Raw genomic sequence first — 11,203 nt, forward strand, 5'->3', positions numbered from 1 at the left:
TCCTTTATATAACCTTTTTTGGGGTTATATACTGAATCTTTCTTTCAATCTTTGACCTTCTTAGAACATAACTCTTATAATGGTATCACTATGTCAAAAATAATTATCAGAGTGGTAATTTCTTTTGTATAATTATAAACTATTTACCTGAACAGTAATATCAATTCACAGTTCTCCCAACAGTGTCTATATAGCTATGTGCCTATCTTCCCATAGCCTGTCCACTATGGATGATTTCTTTTTTTTTTAAATCATTTTTGCCAAATTGCAAGGTTTGCAGTGTGTTTTTTTTTTTTTTTGTATTTGCCAATTTGCAGGGTATGATCTAGCAGTTGTTTTAAAAGGGCATTTCTCATTTTTAGTTACTGGGAGTAGTCATTGATATTCTTCAATTCTTTTAAAAACTGTACATATCCTCTGATTTCTTATCTATGTAGGAATGACTCCTGGCCTTTTATGTATGTCAAATTCTTATGTATCTTAAATGTCAGAATTAGCAGTGATATTTGATGCAAAATTTTATTATGCTCATTCACAAGCTCTTATCTTCAATAATCTTGTTTGTGTAATTAAAAGTGTTCATTTTGTCTTTTATGCACAGTGGTTGACACATAGGCATTTATATAAATATGTAATATAAAGTGTTCATTTTGTCTTTTATGCACAGTAATTGACACATAGTAGCCATTTAATAAATGTTTATTAACTGCCTGGCAAAATAGAAGATGTTATCTATTAGAATTCTCTCCTTAGGCATAATTGTGTGAGGTAGCTATTTCCCATTTTAATTTTTATATAATAAAAGTTGTTATGTTAAGGTCCCATATCCATTTGGAGATTATTATTATATGATTCAGTATGCTCCTTTATATTTTTCTTTCTACTTTTCCTAGAATGTTTTGTTAAATAGGGAATAATTTATATCCTTGTATTTAACCTATACTGGACCATTTTAAAAATTGTTTTTGATTTTTGTCCATCTAATGTGTTCTACTGATTTTTTTTATTCTTAACCAATATTTCAGAATTTTGATGATTAGTGCTTTATAATACTGTTTTGTGTCTGGTAGTGTTATATCCCCATTCATTCCTCCTTTAAAAATATTTTCCATGAAATTCCAGACCTTTTTTACTTCTTCAAATGAACTTTGCTGTCATTTTACAAAGCACTCTACAAAATATCCCCTGGGTAAGTTATTAGGTCTAGTGCTAAACTTGTCAATTAATTTAAGTAATATCATCCTAAAAATATTGGCATGACTTTACCATTTCTAATTACCATTTCTAATTCCTTGTCTCCCTTTATTTATTTAAAAATTATTTTAAAGTTACATACATTTTTGTGAACATCTCTGCAGGTAACTCTCAGCTTTTTATGCATTTTGAAAATTATTTTCAATAAAATTTCTTATTATTTTTATTAATATTATATAGAAATGTTGATTTTTTGGATTTGTTTTGTAGCTACTTTGCTGAAACTATTAATCACCTCAATTAGATTTTTTTGCTTATTCTCTATGGTCTTCTAACTATAACATCATGTTAACAAGTAAATATTCTGTCTCTCCTTTTTTGATGGTTTTGAGTTTATTTTAATTCTCCTGCTTTATTTCTATAACTAGGATTTATAGAAAAATTTAAAATAATGTTAGGGAAAGAGTACATTTTTACATTCATACTGAAAAATCTTCTAGTTTCTCTCCATTGAAAGTAATGATTATCTTTGGTTTTAGACCTTTTCTTTTCATAATTTTAAATACTCTTCTATTTCTATATCTTTTGTTTTTTTAATTTTAAAATAAATGATGCTATATTTTATGAAAGTCTTTTAAAATATATTGAAATAATAATGTGATTTTTGTTGTTTATAGGATTAATTATGCTAATTGTTTTCCTTATAATGAATCTTTACATCCCTGGTATGTGTCCAACTCAGTGACTTATTTTCTGGACACGTTGTAGGGATTTTTTGGCAAGGATTTTATATAAAATTCTTGAATCGATACTCATAAATGAAATAGTTCTTTTTTCTTTGCTGTGTCTCTCCTTGGTTTCGGTATTAGTATCATATTTTTTACCAGTAGTACCATATTTTGTACCAATGTTTCCTTCCACAACTTTTTGACAAATAATTTTTTTGCATTCTTGATTTCTTTTGCTAATATCATATTGTTTTTATGACTTTTATTTCTCCTTCATTTTTTTTTAGTTTTTTGCAAGGCAAAGGGGGTCAAGTGGCTTGCACAAGGCCACACAGCTAGGTAATCATTAAGTGTCTGAGACCGGATTTGAACCAGGTACTCCTGACTCCAGGGCCGGTGTTTTATCCACTATGCCACCTAGCCACCCCTATTTCTTCTTTTAGTAATTTCAGTTTTGCATATTTTTTATAGATACAAAACTACTTTTTTGTTTTGTTTTGCAAGGCAATTAAGTGATTTGTCAAAAGTCACACAGCTAAATAAGTATTAAGTGTCTGATACTAGATTTGAGCTCAGGTCCTCCTAACTCTAGCCACTGTGTCACTTAGCTGCCTCCAATCTACTACTTTTAAATTCTTAGCTTTTGGGGGTACATGATTGTGGTTAGTTATGTTCATTAATGTATTAAATATAATTTTAATATACTTACATATATTTATATGATTTAATTTATATTGAGATAATGTCTGTATTATCACAAATGTCAGCATTGTCTATTTTAATTAGAATGTTTCCATTTAGGACCTTTGGTGTGAACCTAATTAAGTCTAATCATTCTTCCACATCATGGCCTTAAAAATACTTAAAAAGAAAAATTCTTTCCCTAACATCTCTTTTCCAGGTTAAACATCTTTATATCTTTTGATTAATCCTATTTGGTCTGGTTTCTAGGTGTCCCAGCATCTTGATCTTTCTCTTTTAGATTCACAATAATTCATTGCTGTGTATCTTCAAATGAAGCATCCAGAATTGAACTCAGTTTTCTCAGAATGATCTGGCTAGGTAGCGGTACAGGGGAAATATCACCTCCCTTACTCTAGAAAGAGTTATTCTTTTAATCGAGAATTTAGATTGTTTCACCTTTGTTTTTGACTGCCAGAATTATTTGTTTCAAAGAATGGTGACTCCTACAGTAAGGCAGCAGTAGTCTTTTTTAAAATTGATTTTTTATTTTATTTTTCCAATTGCATATTATGAAAGTTTTTCAACATTCATCCACATGCATATTTATAAGTAACATAAAATTTTCTTCACTCCCCCTTTCCAGCCCACTCCACCCCACCTCAGTGGCAAACAGTCTAGTGAATATTGTACATGTACATTTATGTTTAACATGTGTACATATTAGTCATTTTCTTTAAGAGGAATTAAGACTAGGGAGAAGAAAGAAAACCATGTTTAGGAAGGGAAAATAGAAGTGAAAAATTTAAAAAAGTGAGCATAGCATTCATTCAGATTCTGTAGTTTATGTTTATTTTTTATTTTCCTTGGTTTTATTTTCTTCATCCAAATGTGAATGGCATTATCTATAAGAGGTCTCCCAGGGTTGTCCTAGCTCTCTGAACTGCTGAGGGGAGCTGCATCCATTGAGGTTGATCAACTCACAATGCTGTTATTGATGTGTTCAATGTTCTCTTGGTTCTGCTCCCTTTGCTCAGCATCAGACCCTATAATTCATTCCATGCTTCTTTAGAGTCCGACCATTTGTGGTTTCTTATAGAACAATAATATTCCATAGAATTCATGTTCTATAACTCATTCAGTTCTTTCCCCATTAATGGGCACCCCCTCAATTTTCAATTCTTTGCCATTATAAAAAGAGAAACAACAGTGTTCTCATAGTTTATCTTCACCATTGTCTACTCTAAGATTCATTTTACATAGAGGTAAAGAAAACATCTACTGCAATATTTTCATTTTACTCAAAAGGAAACAGATTTGGAAAGTCAAAGGGCTTTCTCAAAGTCATGTAATTGATATGTAATAAGGCCAACCTTTGAATCAATGCTCCAAACCAAAGCTCTTCTCACTATTCTAAATAACCTGGATCTTAGAAATCATCTACCCAAGGTCATCTTAACCTATCATACCCCACCCCTCTGGTTGGGGGCCAACAACTCCTGGACTGGGAGGGTCTGGCTTCAGTGCCAACCAGGCCCACGCATGACCACAGGTGAGTCAGAAATGAAACATGGAGACATCATCTTTGCAGTGCACGGGGGCCCCAAACCACACTTATGTTTTTGTATACGTGCTGGAATGATTCAGCGGAAACTTTGGGTCAAATCAATTGCCATAGCAACTTTCAGGAGCCGTTCAACATGCAAATAGGATAGCAATGAAGAAATGCATGGTAAATTTCTCTATATCACCATAAAAACATTAAATTTATAGCAGGGTGGGTTCAGGTACTTCATTCATTAACGTCCATTCTTATTTTGAACAAGAGCTGATGCTGGACAAGTCTGTGAGCATTTTCCCCTTCTCAGATGCTTGGATAGGAGAAATTGTTTTAATTTTTGGATTGAAAGGGCTTATGGGAAAATCTAGAATTTTGAAATTTCCATGGTAGCTTCTCACTACTTTCTTTGTGACACCAGTGGTTACTCTTGTCCAAAAGGGACATGAGATACATCAGGGTGGGGCAGGCTTACCAAAATCAAAACTAAGAAAAACCTGGCCATTAATACTGTAAGCACATTAGTTAGAAGCAACTGGCTTCTGTGATAAAATACCAGCCAAGCCAGCCAAATACTGGTAGCTTGGCAGCCCAAGGTAGGGCGGAGTAGGGTGGAGTTGGCCAGGACAGGTGTACTTCACTTTAATAAGACATGCCAGACATAAAACCTTACAAAACAAAAGAATTCAGGGAAACAATTTGATTTAATAACACCCTTTAATACTGGAAAGTTTGCAAAGCTGTTTCTTCACAATGATAGTGAAGATGACTAGAGTGCAAGCATTCTTTTGATTATGCTAATGAATAAAAAAAGTGGACTTCCCACCTCAGGGACATAGAGAACTAATTGAAAGAGCCAGAATTTGAACTCAAGTCTTCTGACTTCAGATAAATACAGTGCTATCTCCTCTAGCTTTTGCTGCTTTGAACACAAAAGGATTATTCTTTTTATAGGCCGATTCACCACAGGATTCCTTGAAGATCATGAATTAGAAATGTCCATTCTACCCAGTCTCCCCCTTATGTATTTATGTGACTTGCCCATTGTCATCTTCACTTGTTGAAGTCCTTCATTTAAATCTCAGCATGGGTGCTACCTGATCTATGCAGCCTCATTTAAAAGTTACTTTCCATCTCCCATCAACTAACTGAAGCACCAAGGCATGGAGGGAGGGAGGAAAAAAGGAGAAAAAGGAGGCAGTCTGGACCAGGCAGGTCAAACCATTACCTCTACCAGGCAGGTCAAACCATTACTGCTACCATTCCCACTTTGACTAACACCTTCCATTAGCTTCTTTTTTGTTAGGTTTTTGCAAGGCAAATAAGGTTATGTGGCATGTCCAAGGCCACACAGCTAGGTAATTATTAAGTGTCTGAGACCGGATTTGAACTGAGGTACTCCTGATTCCAAGGCCGGTGCTTTATCCACTACGCCACCTAGCCACCCCTTCCATTAGCTTCCATTCCCTGAACTTATGTCTTAGCAATAGGCCACCATCCTTGTTTCCAGAATATCTCTACAGTCATCATTAAAGAAAGCAATTGGTGAAGAAGGAACCCTCACTTTCCTCCCTTTCGCCAACACCAACTGCCATCAATAGACAAGTGAGGCCAAGAGTCTCAGAATGGCAACACTATGCTCTTCACTGGTCCTACTTCCAGCCCAGTTCCAGAAGCAACTTTTGTAAATACATAGGCTGGCAACTGCTTCTGTGCGTGCCATACAAACAGCTACTGAAGACCTTTAAGAATAAATTCTTACCCTCAAAAAACTTAACACTGTCAAATAATTCAAATTAGAAAATTATATGATCTTTATTGGTAGAAATAGAATTTAAGAAGATGCATTACCATTTGTTTGACTACTGCCTTCTCAGGACCAAGAGACCTTCCTTGTGGCTGAAACTGTCTCTATGTGTTTTTGTCTCCCATTAGAATGGGGCTCTTTGAGAAAACAGAGACCATTACTTTTCTATTTATGTGCCTATTGATTTGCACACAGTAAGTAAACATATATACTTTTTATTCATTCAATGATTTTCTGTTCTAGGAAATTTTGTGTCTCTCTTGACCCCAGTAATACTGCCTGAATTTTGTTCATGCCCGTTCCTTTCTATCCCCATTAGATGTTAAGCTCTTTGAGGGTGTGGTCTGGGTCATTTTTCATGCTTTGGCATGACAGCCATTTAATGTTTGTTGCATTGAATTAACTAAGATTTTCTTTATTACCAAACTTTTATTTACACAAAAGTATCAATGCTTGCAGATGCCATAAAAAATTCTCAGGAACTCAATTGGCCTTGCAGTGGAGACATTCCATTTGTCTTTGTAAGTCATATGAACTAAATGATAATAATAATGAAAGTTATACTAATGATTTGATGACAAGATCTATTATCTCTTGTGATTTTCTTAGAAACTGATGTTATTATTATTCCTATTTTAAAGTTGAGGAAACTGAAGTAGAAAGAGATTAAGGAGTCTGCCCAGGGTCACTCAATGAGCTTCAAGATTTGAACTTAGATCATTTTTGAGTTCAATTCCTTCAGGGAAATAAGAAGGGAGGTGAATTAGTATATCCCTATTAAGTGTCAGATCTTAGTCTGACTAAGTCCTTTGTTTTTTTTAATAAATATTATCTTATTTGATCCTCACTAAAAGTCTGTGAGGTATGTGTTAATATCACTGATTTTACATCACATCATTTTATAATTGAGGAAACTGAAGCAAACAGGTATTAAGGGACTTGCTCAAAGTCCATCTCTCAGGTATTAAGTATTAGAGGTCATATCTGAACTCAGGTCTTCTTGATTCCAATTTCATTAATCTATCTACTGTGTTATCAGTTGTCCATGATCTCCATAGATCATGGTGAGAATGAGATTGTTTGAATCTGTCTATGGCAGGGTCATTTCATCAAAACTGTCAGCACAGATCTATGGAAATCATCTATCTGAAAGGAAATGGAAGTCTATCATAGTAATGTTGATGACAGAACTAAAAACTCAAGCAATGTGATATTGAACTTAGGTCATGGTAAATAAATGGAAAGAGAAAGTGGCATCAACAATCTTATCCCTGATTCCAGAAAGAACATACTTGGAATACTGTTTGTCATAATTTCCAGAAGAAATTGAGTAAATCCAATCTAGGTTGACTGACCATTTTTCAGTGGAGCATGGAGATTATGATACTTAGTTGAAGAAAGTGAGGTTTCTAGTTTGGAGAAGGAGAAGAAAAAGGGATTGGGTATTTGGAAAATTATTATCTGAAAAATGGTACTTGAATTGTCCTGCTGAGTCCCAAAGGGCTCTACAATGGATAGAAGTGGTAGCTCAAAACAAACATCATTTTTCTTTATGTTTATATAAGTGTACCAGAGCAGAATAGACTGTTTCTGTAGGGTGTTCATCTTATTCACACTAGAGGTGATCAAATGGAAACCAGTTCTTGAAGAGGCTGTACAAGGGATTCTTCATAGGGCCAGATATGAACAGAAGTGGATTCAGTTTTCACACCAGGGTCAGGTTCTCTGCATGCCTGAGACTCAGCTAGGGGAAGCGCTAGACAACTTCTGAAGTTTTCCAGATCCGAGAGCTGGGATTCTGTGATTCCATGAAGTAAATCTGGTTAGACTAGAGAAGAGATCACTTAGGGAGGATATGTGATCTCTATCTTCTAGAGTTATCTTGTAGAAAAAGGATTAGGTTATTTATATTTGGTTTAATAGAACAAAATTGGAGAAAATAGGTAAAATCTCTCTCTCTCCCCCTATTACCCCCATAAAATTTCATATTGAATATATTGAATGACACCCCTTGGGAAAAAGTTATAGAAGAGATTTTTTATTTTTATTTAAAGAATGGTTTGGACTAGATTACCTTTGACCTTTGTGGTCTCTCCTGGGTACTGTAATTCTAAGAAAGTTCAAGAAATGCAAAGCAATTTGAGATTCATTTATTAAGTTCCTATTAATTTCCAGGTGCTATACTAATTTCAGGAATACAGGGACAACAATGAAACTGCCTCTACCTTCAAGGAGCTTACCTGCTGCTGAGGAGAAATGACTGACTGGCCAACAAGATCAACCCATGGCCACATGCCTAATGATCATGGAGCTTAGAACAAACCAGTTCTCCAGGTCCAGTGTTCCTCCCTGAATCCTACATGGCTAAGTTGCCCAGAAATGGGCAAGAGGCATCGAGTTCATTTTGAGGGCAGAGGGAATGCCCAGTGCAGATTTGGAGGCCAATTAACCCCTTTCCTGAGTCAAGGATTCTGGAGAATAAATAGTGAGGCCATTGTCAGAGCTGACATGCCAGAAGTTAGCCCAGCTCCCATGTCTGCCACCCTGTTTAAACTCTACCTGTTTCTAAGGCACACTGTTTCCGTGGTGTTGTCTGGGTAAGGAAGCCTACTGGGTTTAGAATAAATAGTTAACTCTTCTCAGCTTGAAGAAATGATTATTCAAAAGTTCGTCCCCACATACAAATGCAAATGACAGCCAAAGACACATGAATGTTAATTTTTCAGACTAAGTATGTAGACAAATGCTAGTCATTAGAAACATTTCCTCGCATTTATATTAGGCTGTCCTCTAAAAGACTTTTCAGACAAATATGTCATCAAGATATTCAAAACCATGTAATCTTATCCAAAGTTTCATCTATCAACAGTACAGTTTTCATCTCTCGCAGCTGTGTGTCAGAATGCGCCGGGAGATTACTCAGCTGATATGGGGAGAAGGAGGGAGGGGGTGCAGACAAGGGGATCCATCATCGCCCTAACAAGGAAGCCTGTGGATTGGAATGGAGGGTTTGGCCACCATCTTCAAAAGGCAGCTTTCGGGGTTGGTCCCCAGACCGGTCCCTCCAGAGGGTAAAAGCTCAACTTTGGATGGTCCCACCTTGATTTCCTTCCCTGTGAACATTCTTACTAATATAGCCCTCTCCTGCCCCAGGCAGATTAGGAGATGACAGATTAAGTTAAGAGCAGAATGATACTGAGGCCCCTTCAGAGAGGGTAAAACCTCAAGCATGTCCTGTCAGAGGCTTGGAAGAGTCAACTAAGAGATTACAGTTGAAGTTTGTCTGAGTCTAGCTGAAAACTCAGAATTTTGCCTAGAGTTGAATTGTTTTTCCCTTGTCATGAAAGTAAAGTCCTTTGCTTGTGAGGAAGGTGGCCATGTAGAGGGATGATGAGAGGTGGGGACATAGGAAGAGGAGGTTTTTGTGGAATCACTCACAAAAATTGTATTCCAGAATCCACCAAGTTCCTTGATTCATTATAGTTAGAAAGCATTGGCAAGGTCATCTACTCTTATACTACTCCTCAACATAAAAGGAAATTGATGTTCAGGTTATCTGATTCCAAATCAGAAACACTTTGTCTACATCAGATCTCAGAATTCCAGACTGGGAACCTTGCACCAGAGCAATCATTATCATCATCATCATCATTACTGTCAAGAAGCATTTCTAAATTCTATTGCCTTCTATGTTTCAGTACTACAGAGAAGTATAAAAACACAGTCCCTGTCCTCAAAGAGCTCCCATTCTAATGAGGGTGACAATATCCAACAATAGTGAACCTACAAAAACATACAGTGCAAATGAGAGACATTCTCAGAAGGAAGCAGCATACCATCTCTGTCGGTAAGCATGGGACTATTGAATTTCCTGGTCAATCACATTAGGACTTCTCAGGAGAGACTATCAGAAAGGCTGCCCTTTTTGTAGTTACTGTTTGCATGTAAGTCCTACCCTGACAGCCACCGCTTGGCAAGGGGCCCAGGAAAGGAAGAATCCTGCCTCTTCTAAGAGGTCTACATAATTAGCAGCTAACAAAAGAAATTGTCTTCCTGAGGACCCAGAATAAAACCTTAGGTCACCCTATATGAAGCATCCTTCCAGGGCAGAGTTAACCTTTTAGATAGGCTAAAGCCACTAAGGGAGAATGGGGTAAATTTGACTAGGGTCAAAGGCCAAACTCCCCTTATCTCCAGCGTTTAGTACAACAGATTATTAAAGTTAACTGAAGAAATATAAAATTTAGAACTGAAAGGAACCTTGTTGTATTTTATTCTTCACTTGTTTCCATCTGTATCTGACTCTTTGTGACCCCATTTGGGGTTTTCTTGGCAAAGATACTAGAGTGGTTTTGCCATTTCGTTTTTCAGATCATTTTATAGATGAGGAAACTAAGGCAGACTGAGGTTAAGAGGTTAAAGCTTTTCCCAGGTCCCCCAATTAGGAAGTGTCTAAGGATGAATCTTCCTTTCTTCAGATCTGGCACTCTATCCATTGTGCCACCTAGCTGCTCTAAGGAAGGGACTCTGGGGAATCATATAATCCAGGCTCCTCAATACACAGAAGAAACTAAATTCAGGAAGATGAGAATAACAAAGTAGCAAAGATGGGATGCAGATTAGTGTCTTTTGACTCTTAAGTCAAAAGTCCTACTTTCCTCAGGACTGGTCCTATCTTTTTTCTATCTTGAGTTTTTTTCAGTGTCTTGGGGGTATTTAAAACTTAGTAGTTCCACCACTTTACTTCCATATTACTTCTACTATTTTGTAGCCCATCTCTCAAGCCAAAAAGCAAAAAGTTTTGTTTTCCTTTTCAAAGTCTTGTGAAAAAAGACAATTCTGCCTTGTAATTAGAACTTTCACAGAAAGTCTAGGGCCAATTGATCCAGTCATCCAATAGATCATGAGTAACTGACTGCTGTGAGTCAGTGAGAAGGGCAGGGTGGTTTGCCTGCCATACTAGAGAGACTTTTGTTTCTCATTACCTGCCCTTGTCCAAAGATGGTGTGGTCAAGGTGGTCCTTGAAAAAGGAAACCTTGGATATCATCAGCCTTGGGGTTCTGTTTTAGTGACAGTCTGGAGGCCTATGGACTATGTCTTAAAACAATGACAATAAAGAGACAACAAAGAAAACCAAAGAAAAGTGAAAATAAAGATACTCCCCCCCCAATCCAAATTCATGAAACCCTTGAAATAATTTTCCCACAGATCTAGAAGTCAATCCATAAGAACTT

The sequence above is a fragment of the Macrotis lagotis genome, chromosome 1, assembly GCF_037893015.1.
Source record: "Macrotis lagotis isolate mMagLag1 chromosome 1, bilby.v1.9.chrom.fasta, whole genome shotgun sequence".
In the NCBI taxonomy this organism is placed as follows: domain Eukaryota; kingdom Metazoa; phylum Chordata; class Mammalia; order Peramelemorphia; family Peramelidae; genus Macrotis; species Macrotis lagotis.